We start from the raw sequence: 24172 nt of genomic DNA, 5'->3' as shown, positions 1-24172 counted from the left end.
AGGGTCGTTCCTGCTTCAGGAACAGCTATTGCTGACCACTTGGTAAATAAAACTGTCTATTAGATAGAGTAAATGGACCCCAGTTTAATGGAATGGTTTAAGAAAATAATCTTATTACAGTTCCAATGACTTTTCTTTGGCTCTGTATGCAGGAAATCCCTTAACTACTCCGCAAAGTCTAGTGCATGACTGAGTGAGAAGGCAGGTCCTGATATGCATGAGCTGCTGGCCTAAGGCCTTCAGCTTGGCTCATGTGAAAACACCTCCCAAAACGGACACTTATCTACATATTAGTGACATTTTTAAGTGATTTAAATTCCTACTTTGGTGCCACAATTCCTACATGCAGCCCTAATGAAATCCCAACAGAGACAGACTTCAATATAGAAGCTAAAAGTGCAGTGTTATTCTATTATCTAATCTAAAAACCCAAATGAAGGCATGTTATTGTTTGAGCGTATGTTTTAGGTGGAGGTCCTGACTATACATTAGCAAGATTTGTCAAGAAAAGATGCTCAAGAGGACACAGAAAGACTAAAGAAGGACTTTGGACACCTAAGATTGATTAGGAAGGAAAGAAAACCAGGACCTCCTACAGTGCAGCATCTTCATTACTGGAAAGCGGTAATGAAATCCTCCTGGCAAAGTGGGTCATCCGATCAATAAATAATCACAGATGTCTGGTACAGAGTCAAAGGGGATGGCATGTTTTAGCTCTTTTGGACTAGATGAGGTATTTAATATGAAATACCTGTTGCTTTGTGAAAAGATAACCTGGACTTTGTCGGTTTTTTAGTGTGAAATTGTACAGAATTAGAGAGGAGATCTTTAAATTCCAGTTTTAGCAAATTCAATTTTTTTTTACTTCCCCTTCATCTTAATAGCAAAGATGAAAGCTGCATTTGATGCTACTATAATCCAACACAGTGTATGGCGATGCTAAATTTTTTAATAACTGAGTCTCTGAAATAAAATCCACCTCATATTACTGTTCTTGAAAACACACAAACTGCCCGGGTATTCTGCCTGCTTGCTTAACAGTAAATATAATCCAATGCAGGCTGAAAACAGGTAACTGTTGTTTTGTTAGTTTGGGCTTCTGTGTAAAAACGAGAATTCTACGTGAGGAAAGAAATAAGCTCATCTCATCACTTGTGGCTCCTGTGATCTTAATCAAAGCTCTTTGTGACGAAGGTCATCATATGCCTAATCATCCCAGTATTACTGGCTCTCACCACATCCTCAAACGCTGAGGCTTTTAGGCATCTCACACCTTTCATGTTTCCTATGAGTGGCGTGCAAGCGAGGAGCTTTGAGCTCCCCAGCTGTTTCGTGCTGAGCAGCAGAATCACGTGCGCTTCAAAAGCTCGCAGCTTTTTAAAAAACAGAATCTCTCCCTCCGCCATCGGGCCGAGAAGCAGCGACATGAGGGGGGCTTTAACTTCTTTCCATCATGTGTGCATAAAATCAGAAATTCTAATGCATCGCGCTAGTGTGAACTGAATTTTCCTGCATCTCGAGCCCAGAGCTCACTTTACAGAAAGGTGCTAAGTTCAAGACAACAGTGCCAAAGTCAACTCTGCATTCAAAGAACCCAGAGTCACATCTGCAGTCAGAAAAATAGACACATAACATGATGTGCACTACTGTACTGTCAGTCGGTGGAGTATGGTTAGAGAAACTGCTGAATCTGCACACAAGCAGCTGGAAACAAATAAGACAGAGTAGGGAGAGGTGAGACGTCTTCTTAAATGCAAACGTCGCTGCTCAAGCAAAATATCCAAAAGTCTTCATTTTAGTGCTTAAAAGGATTGATCAATCAGTTATTTATGATTGCCCCTTAACTCTGAGCAGTAGGGCTGTGCGATATGACCAAAATCTCATATCCCGATATAAGAATTCTATCATCCCGATAACGATATAAATCACAAAAATGTAACATTTTCTGTAAATTCTGTGAATCTCGTGCAGCTCGACTTGCGGGAAGTGTTTCCAGCTGCGCGTCGTGTAGCTGGAGTCAAGTGTTTTAACCGATGCATGAAACTATACATTTTTAGACATAAGTTGTAACGGCCACCGTTTTCTTTGTGAGTATTTATTACACGGCGTGCTGCAGGGAAAAGCCTGTTCTAACGTTTGAGTCTAAGGTTTATTTTTTAGCACCTGGCGGCTCTTTTTTAATTCTCATCCGTAAATAATCTGCTCTTTCACGTGATTCAGTTTATTTTGAAAAGTCTCAACAGGATCTTGAGCTTTATTGTGAAAGGTTTATGTGGAACATAAACAAGCGGACACGCGATGGTGTCGTTGTTGCTAACGACAACGCATAAAAACAGGCGCTTGTCCGTCCGTAGTGTGGTTATATTAAATATAAGAGAAAGAGAGAACTTTAAGAAATTAATATAGCCACTACAGTGACCATCAAAACGACGAAAAAAATATTGCCGTAAACAGTTTCTTTTGCGACACCACGAAACAAACAATAGCGTAAAATGAAGGATAGACGTTTTTATATCGTCATCCGATATATATCGTTATATCGAACAGCCCTACTGAGCAGACTTATTTAGTCTACTTACTGTAATAGAAAGGTGAAAAAACTGTTGTAAACAGAGAACACGGCAATGTAGAGCAGCAAGAGAGATACTCGGTGGTGCTGAAGGACAGCCGTGCTGTGACAAACGTTTTAGCTCTGATTGCAATCTGTGCTGAAACCTTTTTATGTCACAGGTGAAAGCTCTTGAAACCGTGATGCTTACAAGTGAAATATCAGAAACCCACAGCAAATGAAAAACATCACGATATTCTGAGCTACTTCAGAGATACAGTGGGTGTTGTCCTACTTTCCAACTGAATTTACAAAAATACTTTATTGGTACAAGTGTTGGTTTATGGTAATGTCAGTAAGACACCTGCTCCCACCCACTGTGCCGTATTTCTAGGTACCAGCCTGAACATCAAAGATGGTTACAGTGCAGCAAAACCAAAGAGGGTTCCCATCAACCAAAAAATGGTCGAATGCATGAGCAGTTTTTTTTACTGTTTTTTAGATGCCTCTAAATTCTCATATAGAAATGATTTCTTTTCCCTGCACAAGTAACCTTCTTTAGTACAGATTTAAGGATACCATCAAGATAGAGCACAAAGGAAGTGTATAAATATTCATTGTGCTTTTTCTAAAGTGAATTAAAATCTTTGTATCCTCATCCAGTGGCTAATCATCTCACACCACCAAGAATGTGAAAAACAAAACTCTTTGTCCCCGTCACACTCCCAATCTGCCTAACCTGCGTTCTGTATGGAAACCAGGGTAAGCTTCTTGAGCTCAGCAGAGCAGCGAAAACAAATCTGAGTGCAGAAGCTCGTGGCCTTGAGGAATGACCTTCACAGAGAGGAGGTTATTGCTGCTGTAGTCAAAGCCCCTCGCTGATAGCTGCAAATTTGAAATGTAATTCCTGCTACTATCCAAAGTGCAGAAGCACATTTCTGTCATAACATTATTCACTCGAGTGAAGTGCAAATGTAAATCTTATATGTAACTACGGTGACGGCCTGCACCAGCCATCACGGGGCCTGAAATTCATATTTCCAAACCGAGAGGAGTATTTGGCCTTAAATGCTTCCCACAAAAGGGATTTATACACTTTGAGGGTGTTCCAGCACCCTATAAGGGAATAAGGCGGGCAACTTGGGCAAGACGAAGCATGGTTCTACCATCTCCTCTCACTGATCTGTCAGTTATTTTCTATATGATGACATTTTCTATATGATGACATAATCATTGAGTTAATCTTATTAAGAGAAATAACATTTCTTCAAAAAATATTACTTTAAGGACAAGTTTATGAAGTATTTTAACTCAGTCATTTTAAGTTGTCCTAAAATATGACAGAATAACAAAAATTGATACAAACGTTGTAAAATGAAAAACCTTTGCTGACACAATGGCAGCAATATTTTGTCTTAAGAAAGCAACTTAAGGGGCTTTAGTGTAGAACCTTCTTGTGTACTACAAAGCAGCCACTGTAGACTTCAAGGGTCGGGTTAAACATTTACAATTAGGTAAAAACACCTATTAAACAAAGCATAAGAAAAAAAGAGAACAACTGTGATTTTTATTTTCCTAGAAGAATCTCGATGTGGGGGAGGAGTCAGATGGCTCAAATCACAAACCTCAAACACCAGCTGGTTGATGGAAGAGCCAATTTCTCAGCCGACTCAAAATGTTAGCTGTCTGCCAGATTATGATTTCTAATTAAAAAAGGTTTTAAAAAAAGAATAAAAACACAAGGATTGCAGCTGATCAGGGAGACCAGAATGAGTCTAACTTTCAGTGAGCTGATGAGAATAATTTCTGCCTCTTTACCTTTAACGAGAGCCGACAAGATGTTTGTTTGAATAAATTATTAGCTCAGCCTTTTCACATCCAAAGAGCAGTGAGAAGGCCTTTTCTGCAACTAACCCGTCACACGATTAATCTTTGCAGCATCAGGTCAAAGTGCTAATAATCTAAACGCTGACGCCCACAAACAAATTACAACCAAATGTGAAAGAACAAGTTTGATGCAGATGGCGGTGTAAACATAACAATAAAAAAGCCTCACGGGTCTTGACATCAGTCGTCTCTTTATGGCTTTCAAAGAAGGAAAGAGCTTGAGATGAAAGGCTTCCTGCAGGTTCTTGGAATGTCTTTCATTGTTTTTCCAAATGGTGACTAAAACAGAGCATTATCCAGCACATCATGCTGGAGCTTTTACGACCGTAGAAAAAAAAAGGAGGACTGCAGAGTCTTGACCATAAACCTCATCCTCGTAAGTGCTGTTGGTCTTAAAAAACCAGTTTCATCCTAACAAGACCCAATAACAAGTCAAATCATGTGTTAACCCTACAAATTATGGTTAAGTATTTTGGAGAGTTCCGTTTGGGTGTGGGAGGTTGTGTGTGGGAATTTTCTAATCCACTGTGAGCGTTTGTGTGAAGTGAAATGCATTTGTGTGGGCGCAGGCTTGTTTTCGGGGTCTACTCTTCAGTGTGCATAGCTGCACGGGTGGGTCAGTTGAGGAAGATTAGTTTGCACACTGGGAAGATTAGATGCTCGATGATTCAGAAAGTGATCTGGGAAGCAGGAGGGTGAGCAAACGTGATGATAGATTCTCTCTCTTTTCTTTCTGTCTGTGTTTTCCTTTGTCAGCATGGTTAGATCGATGGACATGAACAGCTGGTGTTAACATTACAGGACATGAAAAGAAAGGAAAGAGGAGGAGAACTCTAAGGAAGTCACCCGGGACATGGCACGGAAATGGACTCTGTGAAAGGTGTACACTGTTTGTTCTCAGGAGTGGCCTTCCACTTATGTCTACACTTAAGAGTCCTCAGTCCAGCGCCATGCTTTTTGGACTAGAGTAGCTCTGCACAATTCACAATTCAAAATGATCCCAATTTAATTAAACTGGGCCCCTCAGTTAATACTGTATCAGGAATAGACACACACTCACCAGACACTTCCTTAGGTACACCTGCTGATAAAAAAAAAATCTATTCAGCCAATCACATTCAGTTCAATTCAGTTCATTTAGACACATAGTCATTTTCAAAAGTCATTGTCCCGTTGGAGTTCAAACCGGGCATCACAATAATGAGGAAAGATGATTGGTCGTTAATGCCAGATGGCATCCGAGTATTTTAGAAGCTGCTGATCTACTGGGATTTTCCCACACAACCATCTCTAGGGTTTTTGGACATTTATAGAAAATGTCCAAAAAAAGAGAAAATATCCAGTGAGCAGCAGTTCTCTGGGTGAAAATGCCTCGCTGATGCCAGAGGCCAGAGGAGAATGCCCAAACTGCTTCAAGCTGGCAGAAACTCAAATAACCACTTGTTACAACCAGGGCATGAAGAAGAGCATCTCTGAACACAAAACACACATTAAATGTTGAAGCAAAACCACTCCGGTCAGCTAAGAACAGGAAACTGAGGCTACAGTTCACACATTTCAGTTTCTATGGTTGGGTCAGAATTTGGCACAAACAACATGATAGCGCTTTTCTACTCTCTCGGAGTACTCAAAGCACTCTATACAACATGCCACATTCACCCAATCACACCCATTCACACAAGCACTTTCTTCTAAGCTTTTTACTGCTTCCTAACTAACATTCATAGACATTAATACTCCGATGTATGTATTGGAGAGCAACTTGGGGTTAGTATCTTGCCCAAAAATACTTGGCATGCAGACTGGAGGAACCAGGGATTGAACCTCTAACCTTCCAATCAGTAGACTTGCTCTACCTCATGACCTACAGCCACCCAACATCAACAATTCAGGCTGCAGGTGGTGGCGTAGTACACTTTGGGCTCCTTAATACCAACTAAGCATCATTTAAATGCCAAACCCATCTTCTCATGGCTGCTTCCAGCAGGATGCCTCACCATTTCACGAAGCCAAAATCAAATTCAAAATGGTCCACCTTTCTGGCACCTTACTAAATCAATTCCATGAAGAATTAAGGCAGCTGTGAAGACAAAAGAGTCCAACCTGCTACTAGACAGGTGGACCTAATAACCTGTCTGGTGAGTGTTATTAAAAATAAACAAAAAAAACCCCACAAGTCAAATTGTAGATGCATTCTGAATACTTTATCTTATTAACTGTTATCTAAAGGTGAGATAAGCTTAATGGTTCAATACAAACATGTACATTAACTGGCACATCTCTACTCGCTGCTTTCTCAGAACATGCACGACTGACCACATGTAAAACAGAACATTGAAGGCTTTGAAATGTTATGAGTAACGAAGAGTCTTGCTCAAAAGTAGTAAATTTTTTACAGAGTGGAGAGATGTTCCAGAGGACCGCTGGTTATTGTCCAAACTGACTGGATGATGCTTCGAGACAAAATCTCAAAATCTGCCTGCGCTTGGCAAATGCCAAGCGTTAATTTTCCGTGCTGCTCACACTCTCCTTCAGTGGTGTGACTTGGATTTAAGAAATAGGGCTACAACACCTCCTACAATGTAAAATTTAAATTCTTACAGTTAATGTAAAGATTTTTTATGTTCACAATTAGCTCATCATCAGTCCATTTCTCTATCTATTAAACTTATTTCTAATCAAACAGATTTTTTCTGGTCATAAAATAAACCCCCAAAGAGTACATGAGAGTTATTTCCATCCAGAGAAACTATAATCCAAGACGACCTTGTGTCTGGGAAATTCACGGCTGATGCAATGCTACAGAAAATTAGTGTAGTGTGAATTACATCACCTACAGCTCAGCTGGGTGTACACACAGAGATAAGACGGCATTATCAATAGCAGTCAAAGTGGGAATTCCTAACACGTGCTGCTGAGTGGTAGTTTCAGCAATAAAACTGAAATAAAATTACTGTTTGTATGGCTGGGAGTGGTTTAAATGTATTTTAATTTCAATGTTATTCTGAGGCTAAAGAAATACAGGACCTCACAGGACCATAGGATCATTTCTGTTGGGATTAGACATGCCTGCAGCTCGGCCTGCTTGAAAGTGATTTACACCGAGCCAGTGTGTCGATGCACACAGGAAGTCCCAATTCCCTACTCTCTCTCACAGACAGGCACACACTTATCGTGTTCAGGGGTCCCTGGAGGTGCTCTCCAGTGTGCGTCTGTGTGTGGTCCAGTATTTACACCATGATGGATGAACACATAGTGTCAGGCTAGGATCACATGAGCCCCATGACGCTGCTCGACAGGGAGAAGATAAAAAACAGTGGGCACAGTAAGGCAGACAGCGAGTCTGTCCAGCTCAGAGGAAACTGGAGACAAAGGGTGGCAAGTTCAGTTAACCTCCAGGTTTAACTTCTAATAATGAAGCTAAAACACACTTTAACAGAAACTCAACACACTATAACTTTATACTGCACACACTACAAAACTCTTTGTACAGATATATTGGGCAAATCCATGGACAGCTCCTCTGTTTCATTTTTAGTTTTGGTGGTCTCTTTCCTATGAATTTAACTCAATAAGTTGTAATTTGTCCAAATTATACATGTTCTTTCTGTATATTAGTTCTGCTTCTCAAAAGACAGGGCAGTTACCCAAAAATGATCGTCTTTTGTTGTGGTCCAGTCAACTGGTGTCTAAAAGCTCATATTTTACACCTAGACCAAAAAGTTTGCATGTGGTTGTGTGCCCAGATCAAATAATATGATGTTATTCCCACAAGCTAAATTATTTTAAGTCTTTTGACTCATTTTAGTTCATCTGGTTTAAACTGAAATGTTGAATTGATCCTGCCTGGTTGGGAAATTTATCAGTGAACCTCGACTTTGCAGTCCAACGTTGAAAGAGAGACAAATTTAAAGAAATTCAAAACAAAAGAGAAAAAAAATCCAGGATCTAGGTTTTACTGCAGGGTAATTGTGAATTCCTCCTCAAGCTTGCAAGTCTACTCGTCATCTCATCATGAGGATAATTTAATCACTACCCAATCAATAGAATCCCATCAGCTATCACCTAATGTATCAGACCAGTGTTTCCTGCTTTTCAATATTGCCAGTGTATATCTGGATAATTAATAAGTAGGCCACGACTTCCTGTTCTTTATAGCCCAAATACAAATGCTCATTAATTTTGTAAAAAGGCCATTTATCATCTACTGACAGCAGATGGGTTTGAGACTGTATTTTGGCCACTGTATCCCTCTTTTAATTTACATATGCACTGTTTACATGCATGCAACAAAAGCCCACCCAGGTGTCATCCATAAATACCAATTGGAAGACGAACAAAAACCAAAAAAGCTCCCGGTACCAAAAACTGAATATTCATATTCATATATCAGTTTATTGTAACTGACTGCTGCAAAATATATGACTTCACTGGATCTCATTTGGTTTTGTTTGTCTTAATCATGAAAGCTGAGCAGAATTGTGATTTACACAAGAAGGGAGACTCAGCCAAAGACCATTAAAGTAAATGTGAATAAGCAGCAGACATACACGACTAGCTCAGGATGGTGCACATATGCTCTCTAGTATGGCAAATAAAAAAATAATTAGCTTCAGCCCATCTGTCATTTTGTATGTGAGGTAGAGTTAAATTTCCTCCCTTTTTATGGAAACATATTAGAAGACATCCATTTTCTGTGGTGTTTGGGCTTTCTGGAGTAACCATTAGCTTATACCAGAGACCTTATAAACTTCTACACAAAGCAGACCAATTTCCCATGTGGTGTTACTCAAACAGTGAGTCTACATAGACACTGTAGTGGCTAATATTAAGCCACGTCGAGCTACTTTTAAGAGGATCTTCCATAGCTGTGACGATGGCGGAAAAAATGAGTAGTTGCTAACAAGGCCGATTACAATAATCCACTTTGGGCCGGATGCCAAGCACTTGACCCGAGGAAGTGTTGCCACAACAATGCTCGCACTCATCAGCTACAAACAGCCAGGCATGAAATATGTGGAGCAGGTCAGGAAGGGGACTTGAACGTTAGGGACAAGGTGAGGAATGTAAACCTGAGCTGTGTTGCTGAAAGCATATGTGAACATGGTGAAGATGGCATCAAAGGTCAAGGGGCTCTGTGTATAGGGCTGCCACAAACGATTATTTTGATAGTCGACTAGTCACCGATTATTTATGCGATTAGTCGACTAATCAGATCATCATCCACTGGACGTAAAACTACAGCTTATTGCACCAGCAGCATCTGCTCTTATATAACTATCATTAGCTTACAGCTTTAAGCTTTTAAGGTGCTAACTAAAAATAAAGACAAGATGATAGTTTATTCAATTTTAATGAAATTTGCAGATTGTTTCGGTGAAGTTTAATAAACTCCTTGCTATCTAAAATATAACAGGACAACGGAGTATATTCTCCAGCATCTCACACTTCTGATAATCAGCTGTCTGCTTGACGTTTATTCAGCTGTGTAAAAACTATAACTTTAATCTCAGACAAACCGATTTACTCAGGAACAAATAAAATACTAAAAAAAGCCAAACAATAACATTTTTAATTTATCTAAGTGACTCATATATATTTAACCTGAGTAGCGAAAGACGGCGGTGGGTTTGAAAACAATTTGCCGGGAGTCCGGTGTTCTCACCGCGCTAGTGACCTAGCCCCCGGCTAGCTATCGAGCTAGTGGGTAACAGACGTCTCCGAAAACGTCGAAGCGCTTTTGAAAATATGTGGTGTCCTGATAAACTGAGCCGATATTTGAGGTTTACACAGCTACATTCTCGGCTGAAAATATGTTAAACGTTTATTTTGTGACCCAGAAAGAATAATAAGAGTAATATTAAAACTAACTAGCTGCCGCCATTGTTGGAAACTGAGCTGGGCCGCGCTATGAATTCTGGGACACAGCTGCTTCTTCTTCTTCTTCTTCTTCTTCTTCGGGGTTTAACGGCAGCTGGCATCCTTGTACATGCAGTGCTGCCATCTTCTGTTTCAGTCCGTTATTACACTCTTAAATCCTGCTACTTATTCCTGCGTCTTTTGGGATCTTACAAAGCTTCAAACGACGCGTCGACTATTAAATCAGTCGTCGACGATTTTGATAGTCGACGTAATCGTGACTAGTCGACAAATCGTGGCAGCCCTATCTGTGTATAAAGCAAAGCTACAAGGAAACATGCAGGAGCATCCCATAAATGCTGCTGCAAGCTCAACACATCTCACACCTCTCTGGCCAATTTTAACCATGAACATGGCACATCCATTTACAAAGCATCTCATATTTCACTTCAAAAGTAAAAATGCTGCCTAGTATAAAATGGCAACACACACCCACCATTCCTAATGGGAGACTGGAGTCAAACCCCTCTGGCATCAAATTCCTGCTGAGAACTTAATTAAATAATTAAAACAAACCATTGGTTGCTCCAGAAGCCCCAATGGACTGCAGCTCCACAAAATCCAAGAGCGCCCCCACGGAAACAAGATCCGCTCAAGGTCTTATAATGTGGGACACCAGCGTTGGACTGTCTGGAGGCTAGGTATATTAGAAGACTAAGTCCACTGTGAACAGAGGTGAATCTGACTCATGGCTAATGTGTCATGGCTCATCCCAGTGTTTCCTTCTTTCCGCATCTTTACTCTCAAATAAAAGCAGCTCAGGATGAGTAATAAAGAATAGAGGTGGTTCCCATGTTTTCCTGTTTTTTTTTTCTGAATAACATCCATGTGAATCAGACTTCCCAAAATCTACCTTGAGCTGTGTTAAATTAAGAATAATTAAAATAAGCCTTGATTCTCCCAAAAACTATAGCAGTAAACCCTATTTTGTCTGGCAAATGGAAGAAATGAATTTTACCTCAAGGCCTCTAATACAAGACAAGCTTCAGACAAGCAAATGCCAGACATTTGTAGAAATCTAGTATGGTCTCATACTACATAATGTGGCTATGTTTGACATCACAAGCTACTATTCAGGTTTTCCTGTGGTGCTATCAATTCATCAGTTTATGAGGGCACTGGGTTTTCCACTAGCAAATACCTAGAAACCTTTAGATCTTCATGTTACAATCATCTAGCAAATATTCACACCTTGAAACACCCCATATGGAAAAGAAATAGAAAAAACCTAAAAAGACTTGCATAAGATGTGGCCTACTTCATATAGTGAATCATATAAGGCTTATATAATTTACTCATGAAAGTGGCCACTTTCTCATTACTTTCATATATTGTTTTAGGAAGTATCCAAAACATACAAGTTTCATTTATATAATTTTTCAAGGGATCTTATATCTGTTTTAACTCTTTTATGCTTTTCATACAAGTTTCACACAAGACAGATACAAACTTTATTAGATTTATATATATCTTTTCCATATGGGGCCGAACACAAATTCATTTTTGCTACAAAATATAAAAAAAGCCGGGCAGGCTTGCATGTTAATATGTTGAGAAAAAACGTCATATGGTTACTGTCACAGTTTGCCCCTGTGCTGCTTTGTCCACTGTGGAACTAAGGTATCTTTTTTCAGTTTTCAGGGAAGGTCTACTGTCTGGTTTTCCCGTGAGCTGCACCGGGAGGAGGATAACTGATGACAGAAGGCAGGGGTAGAAATAGGAGGGCTGGTGTTCGAGTTACAGTCTCATTAAAGATTCAGAGGGAAGAACACAGACTATACACACAGACGACAAACAGCCTCATAGGTGGACGTGTAACAAGACACAAACCTACGCAAGGTCTTAGACATGCAAAAATGACACGATCACAGAGGCAGACATATAATGTAGGATGATTGCATGTGCGGTACATGCAATCAGACACTGACGCATGTGTACAACAAGGATGTTCTGTACTCACATCTTAATACAAGCAGGCCATAAAAACATGGAATCAAGCATAAGCATGCAGTCATAATCACAGTTACAGAACAGGATATTACACTGAAGTACATTATTTCCTGGATACTCATCACGGTAATAAACTTAAACCTTTACTACAAAATGTAATCATGGATATAAAATTTTGACACCTGTGTGTTTGTGCAGTATGTTTTTTCTTCATTATCTTCATGGTCATCAGAATCTCTTGTGTTTGGTGACACATGATGTCCTCATGTTTCATATCCTTCAGATGTTTACTTTTTCTAAATTTTAAACCTCATGTGTCTATAATGTAAATGTTTGTACAACATCCAGGGTTTTCCCACACATACAGATTAGACTGTGCCAGAAGTTGAGCATCTTTGCTACCAAAAAGGACTGATATCGCCTTGCTCCTGGCACGCAAACAGCAAATACAGGACTTCAAAGCCAGGTCCACAGTTCCGAAAAATATGTAACTGCAAAGATACAATTCAGGGTTTTATAGTAAAAGTTTATAAAGAATGACTAAAATTCTCTGAGCAAATGGAGAATTTTCAGTTTCATAAAGAATCAGGATAAGTTGTGGAAAAACAGTATGTCTGCATAAAATAATCATAGAGGGTATGTTTGTAGACAGGTCTGAAGTTAAGAAAGATTGGGGGAGGGTATGATAGAAAGAGTATAAAAAGCCATGTTTCAGAAGGAACTGGGTTTCATGGCAAGGAATGTGTCATCATAAAGGAAGGACTTCAAAAGGATAGTGTAAAAATAGGATCCTCAAAGGATCAACCAACGGCAAACAGCTGTGAACGTCACTCTGGAATTAAAGTTCTTTTCCTCATTTTGCTGTAATAAACCAGGGATCTTTAAAGCAGAGTTGAGAAGTCTGAATAGACTAGAGGAAAACTAGGTGTTTTTCTGTTCTGTTTTGTTTTCTAATTTAACGACAACCCAAAAAAGCAGGAGGGAGTCAGCTGCTGGTGTAGAACGGTTTGCAGTAGTAAAAACATCTACCTGAACGCCAAAGACAAAAGCCAGACCTGCCTATCTGCAAAAACTGCTAAAGGCAGGCGGGGAGAAGAAGAGAACCTGTAAGCCTGCTCAGAAGGAAGACGATAGCAACACTTAGGAAAAAGCGAGACATGAGCGACGGAGCAAAAGGGAGTTTTTTGGAGGGAGACTTTGATATAGGCTGCAGGCTTAATGAGGACACAACCCAGGAGCCCCTGAGCAAGAAGCCAAGGGCTGAACTGGGAGCAAGTTATCTAGGCTCCTAAACCTACCCCAGTTTACCCCCTCTATTCTGGAACAAGGAAAGATGCCAGTGAAACGGAGGAACAACCCACAGAAGGGGCAAGAGGAAACAAAGATAAGAGTCAAGCCACATGTGTCACAAGCTGAAAAGGCAGGGCACAATAACCCAAGAACATGAATCAATGGGACAGATAAGATGAGGAAACAAAGTGAATGCTACCACAGAAGAGTAGGAAAACATCTTTAACCCTTGTATGGTGTTCGGGTCTGTGAGACCCGTGTTCAGTTTTTTTCAAAAGAAAAATTAAACAATTAATTATTTTTTCACGTGTAAATGTGTTGTGTCTTTCCACTCACTCCACTTGATTATAACTGATTTATTTATAACATTTTATATAAAAGAAAAACGAGAAGCACATTAATTCATAAATGTGATCTAACAAAGGTAAAGGGAAAAAATTAACCATGTTTGCTGTTCATATGTCTTGTAATTGGGATGAAGTAAACATCTGTTGAGTAATTTAACATAAAATTGTTTGATAGTGTTAATTTGGAAAGCCAAAACTCTAGCGGGTCCACCAGACCCATGAACACTGGCTGAGTAACAAAAATACGAACACCACACAAGGGTTAAAATGCCCAGTTACACGACAGTGGAAGCTGTCTTTAGAGATGGAGCAGGGCGTATTAAGTGTGGACTTACACAAGTGTACGCTAAGGATATGCCAGATACCCACCCATCTGTTTATGGTGACAGGGTGGACATCCACAAGAGACTTGTGGATGTCCACCCTTCAAAAACTGAACCAGTGTATCGGCAAGCTATAAGGAATGCTCCTTACATGGATGAAATGATGATTCTTGATCAATCAATGGGAAGCTCATCTTAGGAAGTTACTTGACCCCAGCAACAGTTACTGGCAGACGAATACAGCCTTACACAGGAAGTGGAAGGCGAGGAGAATATCCACCTTTTCACTCCCTAAGTGCAACCAGTGATTGCAAAGAGGGAGTGTCAAAATGGGCTGACGTCCCCAAGCCCCTGCCACTTATAAACCACAAACAAGCGGTTTAGTATGGAGCCATAATATGAATATTACGACTCAGAGTTCTGAAATCCATTAAACTGATGATGACTTTGTTTAAATTCAATAATCTATAGTAACAGTTTATAATGAAGGTAATGATTCATTGAGAAAATAAGAACGTGCAATTTCACAGTAAATAAGGATAAGCTGTAAAAAACAGGAAATGTGCTTGAAATAATCATGAAGGCCAAGCTGAGACATGTCTGCAGTTAAGAGCGGAAAGATATGATAGAAAGTACGTGAGTAAACTGGAGTACAGAACTGGGAAAATCAGAGGATCGACCAATGCCAGCTCTGAATGGATTTCTGGAATTGAAGTTCTTTAGCTGATTTTGCCAAAATGGCCCAAAGACTTTAAAGGAGTGAGGCTGTATTGGCCATGCAACGTTTATATCACTCTCTCCAAATGTAGTATTAGATATCCAGTCTCAGTTCTCTTGATTAAATTTTATTATGATGTGCCTGTGATTTCTTTCTTTGGCACTTAAACTTGCCTTTTGTTTAAGCCAGTAAGCCAGCTGATCCCACTTTGAGTAATACTCTCAGAACACAAACTCTGGCCTTTTAAATGGATACCTGGTCCAGACTTCCTGTATAGGGACACCTGAGATATTACAGGTACGCGTGGTTGTAAAGAAATTATTAAATATTTTTCGGTTTTTTCATTCAAGTATTTTGTGACAAAAAATAAATGAGACATGTATTCAGTCGCATTTCCTGATCAACTCCGTCTTCCTGTCCTGCAGTTGTAAAAGCAGCCCTAAGCAGCCATGGAGAGCGTTACACATTTCCAGAGCCAGTCGATCCCAGAGCAGAACAAGGACTACTACTGCCATATTCAACACAGTGAAGCCTGAGTACATTCGACCGCCAGAGAAAAGACACACTAGAAAAGCAGCTGAATGATATCCAGGACAAACCTGGCCAGGCGGGAAAGAAAGCATGAGACAGGAAGGAACAAGGATAAATGATTAGCTTAACCTACAAGTTATGACCATGGTGATATCCACAATGTAATATGGCGTTATTTTCAAGGACAGTGGGGAAAAATGCTAAAATGAGTCACTAAATATACGGAAACACAGATTTTCAATGCATTTCCTTATTTTTATACTAGCCTAAAAAAAATAACATAAAAGAACCAAACTCATTGACCTGAGTTGTTTTTTTCTCCCCACAAGAAGTTAAGTCCTCACAGGGTGTTTATAGATTCCACATCATCAGCACCAAATGCTTATATAGTCATGTCATGTTTTGATTGCATGAGGCATCCAATGTGACCTTCTTAAATGCACACAACAGCAGAAAACAGTGTGTGTGTGATTTGTGAGCTCAAAATGATTCATCTGCATCCAGTTCAGTGTTATTGAGGTCAGCATGTGTCACTCTTATCTAGAAAAACAATACTGAATAGAAGAGAATAGAAAAAAATAGCCCTTATTGTCATTGTACATGTTCAATGAAACTGTGGGTGCTTCATGCTAACTGTGCAGGAATAAAATAAGGATGGAGGACGGTGCTTGCCTACCAACTATACAGTGACTACATTAATGTTTATAGCAACTAGAAAGATGGAAACATTTAAGTTAAATAATTTTACTGTATTTAAAGGTAAATTAGTAGTTTGAAACAGATGTTATAAAGGTATATAGCATCAATCATCCCGTTTCCACAGAAGCTAAAGCAGACAGCAACCATCAGGGAAAACGTTCTCATCAGTTGGTTGGTTAATGTTTCCGTTCACCATCCATTTCTTAAAGTGTTGGTGCCGGTTGGTTTTCTCTAGAAAGGGAAAGGGGAAGGGCGTGTGTAGGTCTAATTGAGCTGCACCTGGTTGAAAGGCAGCCAAATTAAATGAGCTGTCGTTTAGTCCTAATACCCCATTCAGGCTTCAGCTGTATTAGTTTGGCTACTCTTTCCAGACATTTAAAACAAAGACTTTACATTGCTCAAAAATTTAAATAGTACAACACTTTTATATATTATTTATTTAAATAGCATATCTCAGAAATCTCAGGCCAAAGCATCAACAAGTTACACACTCAACTGTTTGCGTGTCCGATGCACACGCAAGCTCATTTGAGACAGGAAGGTTAAAAAGTGAAGCAGGAAATGGTGATCAAGCATGATCAAAGGAGGGGTTGACAATTACAAGCCCATGTGTGCATATGAAAATGAGCATGCATGTGCGTGCAGCAGTATAAAGTGCCAACCGATATCACCAGCAACAGCTGTAGTCGCCTGTCCGAACTAATAGCAAAGCAGGAAACCTCTGAGATTTTATCTTAATAATCGCACAAAAGTTCTCTTTCACTTTAAAAAAAAAAATATATATATATATATACACAACCTCAACAGTACTTTCAGTTTCAGCTATAAAAAGTGAAAATTTATTGTGATGTAAACAGAAACTAAAGCTCTTGTGGCAACAGGCTGCGGTTTGAGTGTGGGGAGAGGTGTTGCTCATTATCATCAAAAAGGCATGCCAACAACACAAAGGTGAGAAACCCAGCCCATTCAGGGCATAAGAGCTGTCAAAAGGTCATGCTCTCCCATGAATCGGCCTCTTTGGTAAACGTGAAATGTAGTGGCCTTGTCTTTATGTAACAAACTGCACATCGAGTATCTACAACACCTGCATTTTTTTTTACTAAAGTGTATCAGCAAATAACCAACATTAACAGAATTTCTTCCCCCCATCAGCATTTACAAATAAGGATCCTATTCATGAATTTAGAGTAATAAAGCTGCCAAAAAAGCTTCAGTGTATTTCAGTTTCCACTCTACCCTCAGTTTTCTGACTTAGGTATTTAAAGCAAGAGAAAAGGTCTTTGTGAGGGAAAGGAATGGAGTAACAAATTGGTTAATGGTAGAAGATAAAAAGTAAGAAAAATATAGAACAAAAAAAGTATACTGTGTCCTCAACATTGTCTGAAAAAAGTAGTAAGAACTAAAAGGGAACTGGGCGAGCTCGTCCTTAACCTAAGCTCTTTCTCTTATCCTTCACCTCTCGTGCAATTTTAAAGAAAGATTTATTTCTTTTCCACTGCTCCAGTAAGATTAACGAATTAGAGCCCTGTAGCTTTTGCCTAATCTTACAAACAAACAGACAGCACTCATCACATGCACCTTGGCGTCAGCAAAGACATAAGCAGGCACTCTCTTCAGCTGCTGTACCCATATGTCTTGAATTGTTGTCTTTCACTATAAAATCTTTATTTGTGTTAAGACAATAAGACTCAAGAGACCATAAAGCAATCAGGCACAGCATTAAAACCACTGCCAGGTGAAGTGAATAACATTCATATTCTCTTTACAATGCAATGATGTGCTGAAAAACCTTGAGCCTTAACCCACAGCGAAGCACTCCCCCATCCGGATATTACCACCTGCAACACCATAAGAACTGGACAGGACCAACTTGAGGAAGACAATAAAGACTATATAGTCTTATCTGGGCCTTTAAATTCCCAGATTCCAAATCCGACTAAGCAACAATAGGACGGCTACTACCGAATAAAGGCTCCACTCCCAACACCCCCGTGTTAGACACAGCAGGAAACATTCAGAGATCCTGTGTCCATGACCCAATGGATAAGTTGCTTTGGTGGTACAAGAAGAACGTGCACAAAGTAGGCAGGTGGTTTTTATGTTCTGGCAAATCAGTTTCATGTTGGGTTTCACTTGCCCAAAATGCAATCCACAAAAGCAGCATTCTCCCAAATCTTTTCAAAGGATACTCGGTTATTTTAACCCGGTGCATTAGCTGCATATGTGGCATTTGTGGCTCTACCTTGGTTCTATCTCAGGAAAATGAGGACTCAAAAAGCAAGCACATATTATGGCAGCTGCTCACATAAATATGATTTATACAAATGCTTGTCTGAATCTGAAATGAACCACTTGCAATGAGTGGAAGGAATGATCCATTTGTTTCTTAGGTTTAACTTGTTTAATGTCATTTGTTTTTTAAAATGAGTCACATACTGAGCATGTATCCTCACAGCTCCTTAACAGATCAGCCTACCAACAAATGACTGCCTTGCAAGCAAACGCACAAGAACCTAACCGTGACTCTGGCAAAAAAGGAAAGCGCCCTAAGCGCAGGCTCTTTAAAGCAACACTATGGAAAATGGCTGGTGGTTTAACGCTCCCCTTCCTCTTTTACTCCCTACCTTGCAGAAACAAGGCCATAGAATCGTGCCCACTGTCTGACCCACTTTCCATGACAGACGTAATCTCCCTGCACAAACTTCAGCCTGTTTACCAGCCCAGGGGAGTGTAAGCCGGACCGGGCGGAATGTGCCAAGCTCCTCACACAGCGGGAGGAAAGCTGCCGCTCAGCTGTACCGACGATTACACCCGCTGAGCTCATCGGCCCTCTCTGATAAAACTACACACCACAGGCATGTGCACACTTAAAGAACGCTGCAAACACAAAAAATCTCCTCTCAGCACGAGCACACTGTATCATTAAGGTTTAAAAGGGTGCCAGCACACAGATGTTTGGCAAGTGGCTGAGTGGTTGGTTTGAAACTCAAATATAATCACTCAATGCAAGGATCCTGTCATGATTGGCAGCTTTAATTTGTCTGAGTGAATGTGCAATAAAAAGGCTTCTATACAGTTCACATAAACGCATTCATTCAATTTGTCCACTTATCTTCGACAGTCTACTTATCAGGCTGTCTTGACAAAGTAATACAACAATGTAGCGCTATGTTGTGCTGCTATGTTTTAAAAATGTACTGTAACAAATCTCCTGCAGCAGTATTTTTCAGATTAAGTGCAAAACACACCCAGAAAAAATATGGAAGATATGTAGAATTTTCCTTTTAATTGTGAAAGACTATCATTGATCTTCGCACTAAAGACTAGGGCTGAACGATATATCGCATTTGCGATAATATCGCGACATGATCAAGTGCAATTTTCTAACCGCAAAGGCTGCGATTATACTCTGGACATGTCCAAATTCATGGGCTGCATCCTCCTGAGGCCGCATTTGTAGACCGATTACGTCACAGCGACGCGCCGAAGGCTGTCCAAATTACTACCATATCCCAGAATTCATAGCGAGGCCCAGCCAAACTCCAGTTTCCAGCAATGGCGGCCGCTACTAAGTTTTAAAATTACTCATACTAATCTTTCTGGGTCACAAAATAAACTTTTAACATATTTTCAGGCGAGAAAGTAGTTGTGTAAACATCAAATATCTGCTCGGTTTATCAAGATATCCCATATTTGCAAAAGTGCTTCGACGTTTTCAGAGGCGTCTGCTACCCACCAGCTCGACAGCTAGCCGGGAGCTCGAGGGTTACTGATGCGGCCGAGAACGGCACAACTCCCGGCACATCATTTTCAGATCACCGCGGAGTTTCGCTGCTCGGGTTAAACGTAATATATAAGTCACTTAGACAACCTAAAAATGTTATTGTTGGGCTTTTTTCAGTGTTTTGTTTGTTCGTGAGTAAATCGGTTTGGCTGAGATTAAAGTTATTAGATTAGATAAAATAAAACTTTATTAATCCCCCGGGTGGGTTCCTCCTTGGTTTTCACACAGCTGACTAAACGTCAAACAGAAAACTTATTAAACAGAAGTATGAGACAGTCGAGAATTTACACCAGTGTCTGGTTATATTTTAGATAGCAAGAAGCAGACGGCCGAGTTTATTAAACTCCACCGAGACAGCGGTGACGCTAATCAGAACTAGACCGTCCAATTTCACGCCTTTAAATTTTAAAGGCGTGTTTGTGTGTGTGTTTATACAATTGCTATTATGTTTGCACTTTATGTGTAATGTTACTGACTGCAGAGATCAGTAAGATGTGTGTATTTTTTATTTATTAGTTTTATTTATTTAATATTATTTTTTAATTGAATGACTGTCTAGTAGTTCACAGATGTCGAAAAACTGAGTGTGGTAAAGCCACTGATTTTTTTTATGTATATTTCTGCAATCTGCACATTGTACTGACTTTCATTTTAATGTTTACACCAGGGTTCCTTGTCAGCACTTTATGCTCAGATGTTTGTAAGCTAAAAATAAACTATTGTGTATGTTCAAATATACTGTTGTGATTGAAGAAGTTAAATAAAAATGTCAGTCATCAATTCATGCATCACCTCATGTCATCATAACAGAGGTCTGTCTTCCAGGAAAGAACAGTTTAAAATTAATGTAATATAGTATTGGCCATACTATATGATGTATTGCTTGTCTTTGTTTAATAATACAGAAGACAAAGACCTTAAAAAATAATCGCATATCGCATCGCAATCGCAATATTGGGGCAAAAAATCGCAATTAGATTATTTTCCATAATCGTTCAGCCCTACTAAAGACGTTTTGTCAAAACTATTTCTGAACATTTGCTTCGTAATGACAACATTTCATCATGCAAACAGGCTTCGGGAATCCAAAATCCCTCACAGAAACAAAAATGCATTACCAAAACTGCCATAAAGTCAACTGCTCATACTTCTTCTTCAAATATTGAAAGCCACTTTTAAAAGGCCGATAGGGGGTAAGCACATTAGTAATTCTGTTGGTGTTTAGCACAGTTTCATGGTGCTACTGAAGCTGTTCATCTACAAAATCATGCTAAATATTTAATTGAAATTAAAAAACGTAAACATTTTAGATGAAAAGGGTTCATTCCTTTTTTTTCCAGTCCAGACCGAGGCGAGACTGTGAGGCCTCCCTGTGTCCCCACAGACTGGGTAACTAAGGATACAGGCAGCACTGAACCTCCATTAAGACATCAGAGCTGCACTCCCGTCTGACACCGACAGCTCCGATTTCCTTCCTGAAATTGAGACTCTAAAGCATGCTGAGAACATGAACACACACTCGGGCCTGTAGCCAACACACCCTATGTAAATGTGCAAACGTGTATATGCAATACTTGCACTCTCCCCTCTGTTACACAACAAATCCTGGCCCAGTAGAAGCTGAAGGTTCCACAATTTATAGCAGTGATGAATTGCAGGATTCTTATGCAGGTCTGCACTGTGACGCAGGATTAGGGATTAGTGAGATAAGAAATCAGATTTAACTCTGGATTTTCAGCGTTGCAAAGCAGTTTGCTCCTTTTCCTCTGTTATGTTCAGGGGATCGATAAGTATAAAATCACCACCTACTGACCAATCAATGCTCTTGGAAACAGAATTCCCATTCGTTGGAGATCACTCTGGCTTTGGTGCATGGATAGTTAAAAAGTCTTTAGTTCTATAAGTCATCAACAAATGACAGCAATTCTCAGCTGAGAGAACTTTAATTCTTGTTTCTTTTAATTCCATATATAATGTAATAATAATATATTTATATAATAAAGTTTACTAAAGATTTACAAATGATATTCACCAATATGAACCTTTTTTTTTTAGTTTGTTCTTGTCTTGTCCCCCTACTGTCAGGTCACAGTTGAAAAAGCAAACATTACGCTAACATAAATTCAGTGGAGGACAAAATCTTAATTGTAGTCAGACTTTATTTGGCAATGACATTGAAAGCATATAAACTTACACAACTAACAGTCGACACTGTTCTTTAACAGCTTAATGCCTGCAGTAACTGTTTTGCTTTCAAATTCCTAATACTTGTTGAATATTTGTCATTCATCAGTGTTTCTACACACTTTATTGTGAACATGTCGAAAAACCTGTGCTGCTCTGCTTGGTCGGTTATCAGCATTGCTACAATATGAAGACATATTCTGAGAACTGTTTAAATCTTCTTCATAATACAGGGTCTGATTCTAGACACCAGATCTAGACGTGTTTGGTCACTGATACAAACCCATATTTCCCAATAACACTGTGCACAACTTATATGTTTGCAGAAAACTGATTGCAACAGAGCACGTTATATACGCAACACTTTTCGCACCATGCATCTGTAGCTAGAACTCATTGAAAGCCTACTTTCCTGCTTTCTTTTTAAGCTTAAATTAAATAAAAATGTGATAGAACTATACAGTTTATAATTATTTGAATTTCCTATTCTGAAACAAATTTTAAAAAGCTGTGGGGTTGGTTCAGTGACAAAATTAAATGCACTGGCTGCTACAACTTGCCAACATTTCCTCATTAGAGTTCACAATAAAAGGCAGACAATGGAAGTAAGATCAGGGGCAGATGGTGTTAATGCACGTCCCTCTTCTCTGTGACATTTCCAGAAAGGGGAAGGGAAGTGGTGAGATCTACACCAGCTACCCAAACCAGACAGAAAGGAAAAAGAAAAAGAGATGAGGAGAAGGGGGGGGGGGAGACAGAGAGGTGAAATGAGATGGGAGACAGAGAAGGAGAGGAGGGGGGAAGTCATTAACTCGCAATCAAGCTCTGGGAATGGCAAAAGAGTCCGTGAATTTGCTTAAGCAATGTACCCTTTCTCACTCACCCCTCCCTGTGACAGGTCAGCACCCAGGATGGATGGGATGTAAACTAATACCTGCATCTCTGAAGCCTGCATTGCACACAAAGATACAGTCAGCCAATGCCAAGCAGAGAGCTGTATCTTAGCGAAGCTGCCTCTGATTTCCACTTAGATAAACACACAGTCAAAACAGGTGCATATGTGTGTGCGTCTGAGAGACAAAGATCAGCGCTCTGCAGCTGCAGCACTCCCTGTCATGACTTTACTCGCAGAGTAAGTGAGTGAGTGAGTGGACATTACCAAATGAGGTAAAGTAGCGTTAATGAAGGAGCAGTTCATTCCCGGAGCCGTTTGCAGAACAAAGACAGTTATTAGCGGGCAGCAGGATGGCTATTGTCGCACTACACCCGCTGTTTTAATTATCAAGCAAAGTCAGGTGGCCTGCGAACTCACTGCGATATAAATGATGAGGTCCTCTTATTGTCCCGAGCCTGCGGTCGGTCTCAGCTGCTTAGCCTTCCAACCAACTTGCAGAGGCTAAGGAGCTAGCTATCGTCCCACCGGCTCAGAAGGAAAAAAACAAAAACATGGAAAAAACGGCAGAAGATTTCGTCCTAATTTCTCCGCGTCTTAGCTGCTTAAAAAAATAAAATTAAAATAAAAAAAATAATAAAGCGTATCACGTAGGAAAAATAAATAAAATGGAAGCAGATTAGGGTTTTTTGGTATTTGCTCTCCCCTTCCAGGAGTCGTGAATTGCAGACGCTCACCGTAAGAGAAAATATCCACGGTGCTTTCTCTTTATTTTAAATGACAGCCTCTCCGCGGTGCGCTGTCCTTTGTTGTGAGCATCTCAACGTAAACACGGAGCCGACCCGTTCTGCCCGTTCTCCGCCTGCGAGCGTGCGCTGTAGGCGGGGACAGTGAGAGTGACGCCGCCGCACAGCATCCTGGGACTTGAAGTTTTACCTCCCCCAACTTGTACGAGACCTGTCAGGCTTTTCAGTTTACACAATTATTAGCGTAAGTTAAAGATATGTATATATATATATATATATATATAGCAATATTTCAGGTTTACAGATATTGGGAATGCAGATAATTTATTTCTTGTTAATTTATCCTGGGTTAAT

The 24172-nt window shown here is 39.9% G+C and overlaps 1 protein-coding gene across 2 annotated transcripts in view; it reads right to left on the bottom strand.

The window, feature by feature from the left end:
* Positions 1–23942, bottom strand: part of peli1b (pellino E3 ubiquitin protein ligase 1b) — a 50460-nt gene extending 26518 nt beyond the window's left edge. Inside the window, exon 1 of one of the 2 annotated variants that reach the window (XM_080869548.1) lies at positions 23810–23942. The gene's annotated coding sequence lies outside the window, so the exon portion shown is untranslated. Of the gene's footprint in view, positions 1–23492 lie in introns of both variants that reach the window. The other variant, XM_080869547.1, reaches the window with a different exon arrangement.
* Positions 23943–24172: the final 230 nt, after the last annotated feature.

The sequence above is a fragment of the Rhamphochromis sp. 'chilingali' genome (assembly GCF_963969265.1).
Source record: "Rhamphochromis sp. 'chilingali' genome assembly, chromosome: 20".
Taxonomy (NCBI): domain Eukaryota; kingdom Metazoa; phylum Chordata; class Actinopteri; order Cichliformes; family Cichlidae; genus Rhamphochromis; species Rhamphochromis sp. 'chilingali'.
This window is presented reverse-complemented; position numbering and strand designations above follow the sequence as displayed.